At 44.9% G+C, this 9,130-nt stretch overlaps 1 protein-coding gene across 6 annotated transcripts in view; it reads right to left on the minus strand.

Moving 5' to 3' along the window:
• Nucleotides 1–8,923, minus strand: part of LOC121876509 (zinc finger protein castor homolog 1-like) — a 119,312-nt gene extending 110,389 nt beyond the window's left edge. For all 6 annotated transcript variants that reach the window (XM_042381641.1, XM_042381645.1, XM_042381644.1 and 3 more), the window contains exon 1: nucleotides 8,891–8,923. The gene's annotated coding sequence lies outside the window, so the exon portion shown is untranslated. The remainder of the gene's footprint in view (nucleotides 1–8,890) is intronic.
• Nucleotides 8,924–9,130: the final 207 nt, after the last annotated feature.

Here is a 9,130-nt window from a genome sequence, read left to right on the forward strand (position 1 = left end):
CCGTCACTTTCCTAACTATTTGGTTAGGCACCCATTCACAGCTGGGTGGACTAGGGGTATCCAGGGTGCGAACCAATTGACCCAAGGACAGAAGGCAAGTGCTGTATCCCTTCACCCACCGTGTCATGGAGTAACGGTGTAAATAATCTAAACAACTGATGCACCTCAACACATAAACACGACAACACGACCAAATAAATCCAGATAAAAGAGAATAGTCCCTCCAGTGTAGAAGTGAGATGTAAATCATGTGGTGAGAAAATGTTTTATGAAATTTGTCGATACCTTAGGATACCATCATGTTGAATATCTTCCTCCCTTTGACATGATTTCGCCCCCTTTAATATGACGTCCCTCCCATTAACATGATATCCCTCCCTCATGACATGGTACCGTGTTTCTAATTCGTGACATGACTTCATCGTCCTTGGTATGCTCTCCCCTCTAGAAATGACTCCCCTTTCCCTCTTGACATGATTCCTTCCCTCTTGACATGAGAGGACCATCAGGGGGGAGGGAAGGGCCTGCCGGTATAATCCCCCCATCATTAACCTGGCTACAGGTAGAGGCATTATCGATCTTACTTCAGCGTGGGAAAATTAATTACTTTTCACTAGTAAGAGCAGCATGTGGAGAAGCTGGGTAATGGAGATTAAGGAAGGCGAGGGAAGGAAAGAAGGAGGGGAGAAGAGGATAATGAGTAGAAGGAAGAAGAAGGTGATGAGGAAGAAGAGAAAAAGAAGAGGACGACGTAGTGCATTTGGCGTACACTCCCGGGTGATGTGTGTGTGTGTGTGTGTGTGTGTGTGTGTGTGTGTGTGTGTTAGCCTCCTGTTTCAAGGTAAAGGAGCTCATCTACTGTGGTCACCATCTGTTCTCAAGTGTAATTTTAACGTCATCGTGATCAAAGTTTGTCGTATAATGAATCAGTTAGATACGTGTTCACTCTCTTCAGTAATTATACACAAAATCAAGTATTGTAAAAACTCAACTTTTTGCCGTAACGTTAAGTTGGTCAGGTGTGGTAGGGGGTGTTCTCACATCTCCAGGTAGAGGAAAAATTTACAACTCCGAGGTGTGTGTGTGATGTGTGGAGAAAGTTTGGCTAAATGGAGCGTGGCGGGAGCCGTCTGGGAGCCCTTCACTACTGGAGGAGGGCCAGGTTCTCAGTAACACTCACTACTGGAGGAAAGCCAGGTCACTACTGGAGGAGGGCCAGGTTCTCAGTAACACTCACTACTGGAGGACGGCCAGGTCACTACTGGAGGAGCGCCAGGTTCTCTGTAACACTCACTACTGGAGGAAAGCCAAGTCACTACTGGAGGAGGGCCAGGTTCTCAGTAACACTCACTACTGGAGGAGGGCTAGGTCACTACTGGAGGAGGGCCTCTTCTTAAAGGCTCATAATCCTTCAGGCAATCTCACACAATTTACAGCCTCACATTCCTGCAAAGCCACCAACACAAAACACGAGAGAGAGAGAGAGAGAGAGAGAGAGAGAGAGAGAGAGAGAGAGACCAACAGGACACATAGGCCTCCCTCCGAGCTTCTAACCTCACATCCATTCACAACATCCTGTACTTAGCCATCGAAACGATAGGCCTTAACTTAACCCCGAGCCTCAGATCTACTTACTATCCATTACAGACTGGAGTTAGGTTAGGCCTTCCGAGTCTCAGATCTATCCATTACCAGCCAGCCAGTACAGACGGGTTCTGATTATATTATAAAGTAATTCGTTTATTAAGGTGCTTGAAGTTGAAGGATAGCCTCACTCACCTCCAGTTTTACCTGAGCTCAGCGGGACGACAAAACGGGCAAGGGTTAACGTAGAGCGGTTAACGTAGAGCGTGAGTTAGTATTTGGAGTCTCGTGGCGCTACTGTTTTGTATAATTTTTTTGTAGGGGTTTACAGAATATCCCAGCATCCTGTAGTGTTTCTTGGCGTTCATAGCATCATGTAGTGTTCCCAGCATCCTGTAGTGTTTCTTGGTGTTTTCTTAGCATCCTGTAGTGTTCCCAGCATCCTGTAGTGTTTCTTGGTGTTTTCTTAGCATCCTGTAGTGTTTCTTGGTGTTTTCTTAGCATCCTGTAGTGTTCCCAGCATCCTGTAGTGTTTCTTGGTGTTTTCTTAGCATCCTGTAGTGTCTCCTCCCAGCATCCTGTAGTGTTTCTTGGTGTTTCTTAGCATCCTGAGTGTTCCAGCATCCTGTAGTGTCTCCTCTAGTTTTAATGAGCGACGACACCATCAGATCACCCGCTCATGTCCTCAATAAAATACGACAAAAACGACGGAACTCTCAACCTCTCAGGCGAAAGTGAAAAAAAAAAAAAAAATACTAATAAATGAATCGAAAGTAAAATTACACAAATCAGACCCCCCTCCCCTCCCCCAAAAAACAACAACAAAAAGACACTAGTACCAGACAAGCAAGTTCTTTATCATGTTCTTCTTCACACAAACCGGAAAAACGACTCCAAAATGATCATCACACAAATTGAGTTATATGAAGCTGAATGGCCTAGTGGCATAGACATGACTGACTGACTGACTGACAAGTAACACACACAACCTCTTAACAGTGACTCAGAGTTCCGATTCTTAAAACAAATAAAAAAATAAATAAAAGTATCAAGTTCGTCTTTTTTTTAAGCAACTTGTATTAGAGTAACTTATACATCTGCTCTATGGACTAAAAAAAACATTGCCGTTTCTCTCATCAAGCCAACACATTTTTAATCATCTTGGCTACACCATATTTGTCTAAAACTATTTATATGTCTATGTCTGGTTTTGTATTTAGGGAGTCAGTAGTAGAAGTTAAGTGATCATCCCAAGCACCTAAGAGACGTCGTCCGAGGTTGATCAGTCTGAATCAGTCTGGCAGCCATATGGGGTGGGCGTGCACGATTGATTTCATTTATCCATTAGTAACAAATGGGCGAGGCCGCATATATAAATCAATTAAGGTCGAGTCTCAGAGCAAAGTCAAGGATATTATATATATACAATAATCCGTAGAAACTTAATGCAAGTCTCTAGGTTATTTCCACCGTCATCTTTGTTTCATAGCTTACGTGAGGTAGTTTGGTACAGTAGGTGTTGAGGAGCACTACAGCAGGAGGAGGAGGGAGTACAGTAGGTGTTGAGGAGCACTACAGCAGGAGGAGGAGGGAGTACAGTAGGTGTTGAGGAGCACTACAGCAGGAGGAGGAGGGAGTACAGTAGGTGTTGAGGAGCACTACAGCAGGAGGGGGGGAGTACAGTAGGTGTTGAGGAGGATTACAGCAGGAGGAGGAGGGAGTACGGTAGGTGTTGAGGAGCACTACAGCAGGAGGAGGAGGGAGTACAGTAGGTGTTGAGGAGCACTACAGCAGGAGGAGGAGGGAGTACAGTAGGTGTTGAGGAGCACTACAGCAGGAGGGGGGAGTACAGTAGGTGTTGAGGAGCAAGACTCGTAGCACACCCTACCCACCCCAGTACGTCCCCCTACTTATGCTTGTAACTAGTCCATTGTGGCTACTAAGACCGTGATAGAGATAATAATAGCGTAATAGAGGGTAAAGTATATCGGACACTACCAGGGTAAAGTATATCGGATATTAACAGGGTGAAGTATATCGGACACTACCAGGGTAAAGTATATCGGATACTAACAGGGTGGAGTATATCGGACACTACCAGGGTAAAGTATATCGGATACTAACAGGGTGAAGTATATCGGACACTACCAGGGTAAAGTATATCGGATACTAACAGGGTGAAGTATATCGGACACTACCAGGGTAAAGTATATCGGATACTAACAGGGTGAAGTATATCGGACACTACCAGGGTAAAGTATATCGGATACTAACAGAGTGAAGTATATCGGACATTAACAGAGGGTGAAGTATATCGGATACTAACAGAGGGTGAACCATAGTGGGTATTAACACTGGGTGGACAATTATAGGTCCCAAAGTGGATTGCTAGTCTCACTTCAATTCCTATCTTTATCCTGCACACTGAACTGGTTACACTTAATGTACACGATAACACAATAATGCAATGTTGATAAAGTTCCCGGATCTTATTATCTTCACATTGCAAGTAATGCAATATCAACAACGAATACAATAATCTATCAGCGAAAATCCTACTGTTGTCTAGTATATATTATATTCGTACACGCAAACCGGTTATAATAATGCAACGAGGAGAATAAAGTACAGAACACGTAAGAAATTGCAGCATTTAAAATCGATCAAAATTAAAGTGGTCGCCAATTTTCAGTGGGGGCCTTGATACTCGCTAAAAAAAAACCTTGTAAATAGCTACATTATAAATTTAACATTTTTTAAAAATTATATATAAATATTTATACTAAGATAAAATATATAAAAAAGAAGAAATTGAGACTTTTTAAAGTGAAAATGTGTTTAAAACATATAACGACACAGTTACAAATATATACGACACTTCTTGACACACAGACGACATTTAGTGCGACCGGCAAAGCATAAATAAGGCAGATGGAAACACGACTGAAACTTACGATTCCTAAGATACTCCCTGAAGCATTAACGCTGGCCATAAACATATAAACGAATGAATGAACATATAAACAAACAAATGAATACACAAAAGGAGACGGGTAGTAGAGTGGCAGCAGGGGGTGGGGGAGAGAGGGGAGAGAGAGGTGGGGGGATAGAGGAGAGAGAGGTGAGGGGGATGAAGGGAGAGAGAGAGTGAGGGGGGATAGGGAGGGAGCAGTGAACCAGATGCTCGTGAAAGCACTAGAGAATTAATGGCATCAGTAAGAGTAACGTGGAAGAAACCTCACACATATGGAGGTGGTTGACGTGGGGGAGAAGGGAGAAACTGAAGGATGGGTTGAGAAAGAGAGAGTAGGGAAGGTAAATAGAGAAGGGGAAAGGAGGAAGAGGAGGGAAAGATGATAAGAAGAGGAAGGGGAGAAAAAGGGAGGGAGGACTCTTTCGTGTTACTGTGGTTCTCTTCCTTCTTTGTTTCTAGTTGACCTCTTGTTCCTTTTCCATTTTCCTCTCCTCCTCCTCCTTCTCATCCTTCTCCTCCTCCTTCACCTTCACCTCCTCCTCGTCGTCGTGGTCTGGCACTTGAGTATCAGAGAGTATAGACCAGACGCTTCTGTCATATCTCTCTCCCTGGCGAGGCTGTGATATCTCCACCTCTGGGTGTAAGTAAGCTGGCTCTTGCAGGGCACCGCGGCTACAGTATCAACAGTTACTAGTGTAATTTACTGCCTCAGGTGACTCTACACTTACACCCAACCCCACAATACACCTCCTTCACCTCTTACCAATATAACCCATCCCACACACACACACACACTTATGCAGCTCCCCTCCCTTCTACACACACACACACACACACACATACACCTACACACACACACACACACACACTTCTGGCTGCTTCTGTTTTATTTAATTATTACCTGTTGGTTTTTTTTTTATTGCCTAATTACGTCCTCATTGTCTACTTGTTTCTTTCTTTTTCCTTGTACTTACATGTCTCATTATCACCATTTATTTGTTTTACTTCTTACCCTATCTTGTCCCCTACCACGTACTCTCCCTCACCTCCCTATCCTTTCTCCCATTCCTCCTTTATCACTTTCATATCATTACCATGGTCTTCCTCCTTCCTCGTCTCCCCCACTTTCTTCTTCTTCTACTACACTTCCCTCTCTACCCCTCCTGTACGACCCTCTCCCACCCCCCCCACTCACACCCTCCCCATCAGACTAGCAAGGCGACCACACCCATCTCCCAGGACTACATGCTTTGTCTTATTACGCTCTCTCTCACCACCTGATTCTGAGACAACAGCCCTGAGAGGAGGAGGAGGAGGAGGAGGAGGAGGAGGATGAGGAGGAGGAGGAAGAGGAAGAGGAAGAGGTATGTACTCCTCACCCCTTAGTTTCCTTTCCCACATTTATTACGTCAAATTTTCTCCTCCTTTAAACATGAATTCGGCTTCATGTGTGTCTGAAGAAGAAGAAGGGAGGAAGAAGAAGAAGGGAAGAAGAAGGGAGAAAGAAGAAGAAGGGAGGAAGAAGAAGAAGGGAGGAAGAAGAAGAAGGGAGGGAGGAAGAAGAAGAGAGAAAGTATCCACCATCCCGATCCTTCACCTCCTACATTCATTATTCCAGATTTTCTCCACCTTTCACCTGGTCTACTAGCTTCATGTGTGTAAGCTGTAGATCAGGTCACACGTAGAAGTACATCATCCACGCCGTCACCCCCGAGGCCAGGCAGCCAACCACGCCCTCCCTGATGCTCAAAGGTGCCCACGGAATGACCCCCCCCGCCCCATCCCAGTACCCCACCTCTCTCTCTCTCTCTCTCTCCCTTTCACCTGTTAATCATTCTCTTCTCTGACTTGTTTTCCTCGTTTCACCTCGTTATCCTCTATTCTCTTGACTTAATTTGTTCTCTCTCAGCCTCGTTACACCTTTCATAGTTTTTCCAGTGTTGTCGTTCCCCTTTCTGATCTTTGTAGTTTCTTTTCACTTTTCTTGTCATCCTCTTTTGTTAATTATTCTTCCTTTTTTCATATGCCTTCATTTACCTTCGCTTTCTCAATCGGTATTTCAGTGTTACATTTACCTCTGTAGGATTAAACACACTTCTCTTTTCCACTTCCACATCCTCTTCCATTTCTATTCCTTCCCTCCCTTCCCCTCTCCTCCCTCTCTCCCTTCAAACCTCTGAGCCACTTAGAGAGGGGTGAGTGATTGTCCACCTGCAGTAGATGTTACACAAGTGGAGGGGGACATGTACTATACCTTCTCCCCTCCGTTAATGGATAAAACAGCACGAATTCCAGATCAGTCTATGTGGGTTTTTGCCCCGTGGAGACTCCCTCAGGGCTTGTTTGTATACCAGGAGGAACAGCTGGCTAGAAACTCTATTCTTTAATGTAGTGTGATATTTGATCCCCTACAACAACAACACTACAATACCACAAACACTATATATCTCTCTCTCTCTCTCTGTAACTCTTGTGGGTAAAGTCACGTTAGGTGAGAATTCCTAATATTGTGACAGTCTTGGTAAAATGGATGAATATTGACTGATTTTGGTTTGTAATGTCATGAGATATCTTTCAAGACGGTCGATCCAGATGTGAAGGAGTGGTGGACGACTGTAAATATTGCAAAAAAAAACAAACAAACAAACAGAATTGCGGTGTAAACAAATAAAACATTGTTTAAAACATTATTACGTGCGGTGATATGAAAGTAAGAAGTGCAAATTAGTTCAAACCTTGCTGGCTTTTATATATCCACAAGGAACAGAACACATAAAATGATATATTTATAAGCAGAAAGCCATAGAAAACGAGATATTAGCAAACAAAAGTCATAGAAAACGGAGGATATATAAGCAGAAAGCCACCAATAACAGGGGATATATGAGTAGAAAGCCACAGAAAACGTAAGTTGTATGATGACTAAGAAAGCCACAGAAAACGGTGGATGAGGAGAGAGTGGCTGGCTGGCTGGCGGCGGAGCTCTTAATGGGTTGTGAGGCTAAGCAGACGCGATCTGAATCCTGTGAGTCGGGTCACAAGGTTTGATATTTGATTTCTGCAGCGGGGAAGGACAGAGTGGGTCCTGTGTCGGCATGCGGACGTGACGGGCGCCGCTAACACTGTGGGAGAGGAGGGGTGGGATGTGGGATAGGACGGTGGTATGGTGGGAGAGGAGGGGTGGGATGTGGGATAGGACGGTGGTATGGTGGGAGAGGAGGGGTGGGATGTGGGATAGGACGGTGGTATGGTGGGAGAGGAGGGGTGGGATGTGGGATAGGACGGTGGTATGGTGGGGAGAGGAGGGGTGGGATGTGGGATAGGACGGTGGTATGGTGGGAGAGGAGGTGGGATGTGGGATGGACGGTGGTATGGGGAGAGGAGGGTGGGATATGGGAGGATGGAGAGGAGTGGGATGTGGGATAGGACGGAGGTATGGTGGGGGAGGAGGAGAGTACGTGGGAGAGGAAGATGCTATATAGGAGATGATATCATGGGAGATGGAGGTACTGTACCTTAGATGATGGGAGGGGGTAGGTACCTTACAAGGTGTGTGTGTGTGTGTGTGTGTGTGTGTGTGTGAACGGCCTTTGTTTTAAGCAATACTTGATGTGCAAACCATCCTGTTGGCCACTATAGTAAAATCCACCTTTTGAGTGGTCGGCAAGAACTCACGAGCCATTTTAATTGGTCGAGACGATTATCAAAAGAACTATTTTGACGATGGACAAACTTCCTTTGATGGAAACAAAGACAAGAATCTTACGGATTTATTGAGAAAATGTCAAAAGGATGTCTGGAGGAGTTTTCATTGGTCGGGACGTTGTCAAATTGAGTTTTTTGTGCATTCTGATTGGTCGGGATGATATCATGGGGTCGTTTTTTTTTTTTTACTCTATGCAATGATAATATCTCTCGAGTCATTTCCCTTGGTTAACTCAAAGGCTGTAATGTCCGCTAATTTATCGTCATTACAGTGATCGTTAGTTATGACATCACCTTGACTCCACAGTTATCATCGCTGTCACCTTGGCATTACCGTTATCAATGATGGAGGTGAGGAAGGTGGGGTGTGAATTGGAAGCTGGGGGAGGAGGAGGGAGGGAGGAGGAGAGGAGAGGGGAGGGAGGGGAGGGGAGAGGAGAGAGGGGAAGAGGAGAAGAGGAAGGGTAATGAAGGGAAATGGAGACTGGATAAGATAAAATGAAAGTGTAGAAAAATAGAAGAAATAGGGTAAAGGAGGAGGGAGAAGAAGAAGAAGAAGAAGAAGAAGAAGGAACGTCACAGATCATCCTCATTAAACTCACTAGAACACAAATATCAATATATTACCATAAATCGTCCTCGCTTGCGGCCACAACACTGTAAAGAAACAAGGAAGTCGTATTGGCGGGTCGTTATCATCTCCTAAAACGTTCCGACGCCTCAGAATCCCTAAAACGTTCCGACTCTAGTGTGTGTGTGTGTGTGGGGGGGGGTGGTAGGCAGGTATACCCCGAGTGGTGAATGGTGGTTGTGGTAGGTGGGTCGTGGTAGGTGGGTCGTCGTAGGTGGGTCGTGGTTGGTGGTAGT

Source organism: Homarus americanus, unplaced genomic scaffold, assembly GCF_018991925.1.
Source record: "Homarus americanus isolate GMGI-L3 unplaced genomic scaffold, GMGI_Hamer_2.0 scaffold9798, whole genome shotgun sequence".
Taxonomy (NCBI): Eukaryota; Metazoa; Arthropoda; class Malacostraca; order Decapoda; family Nephropidae; genus Homarus; species Homarus americanus.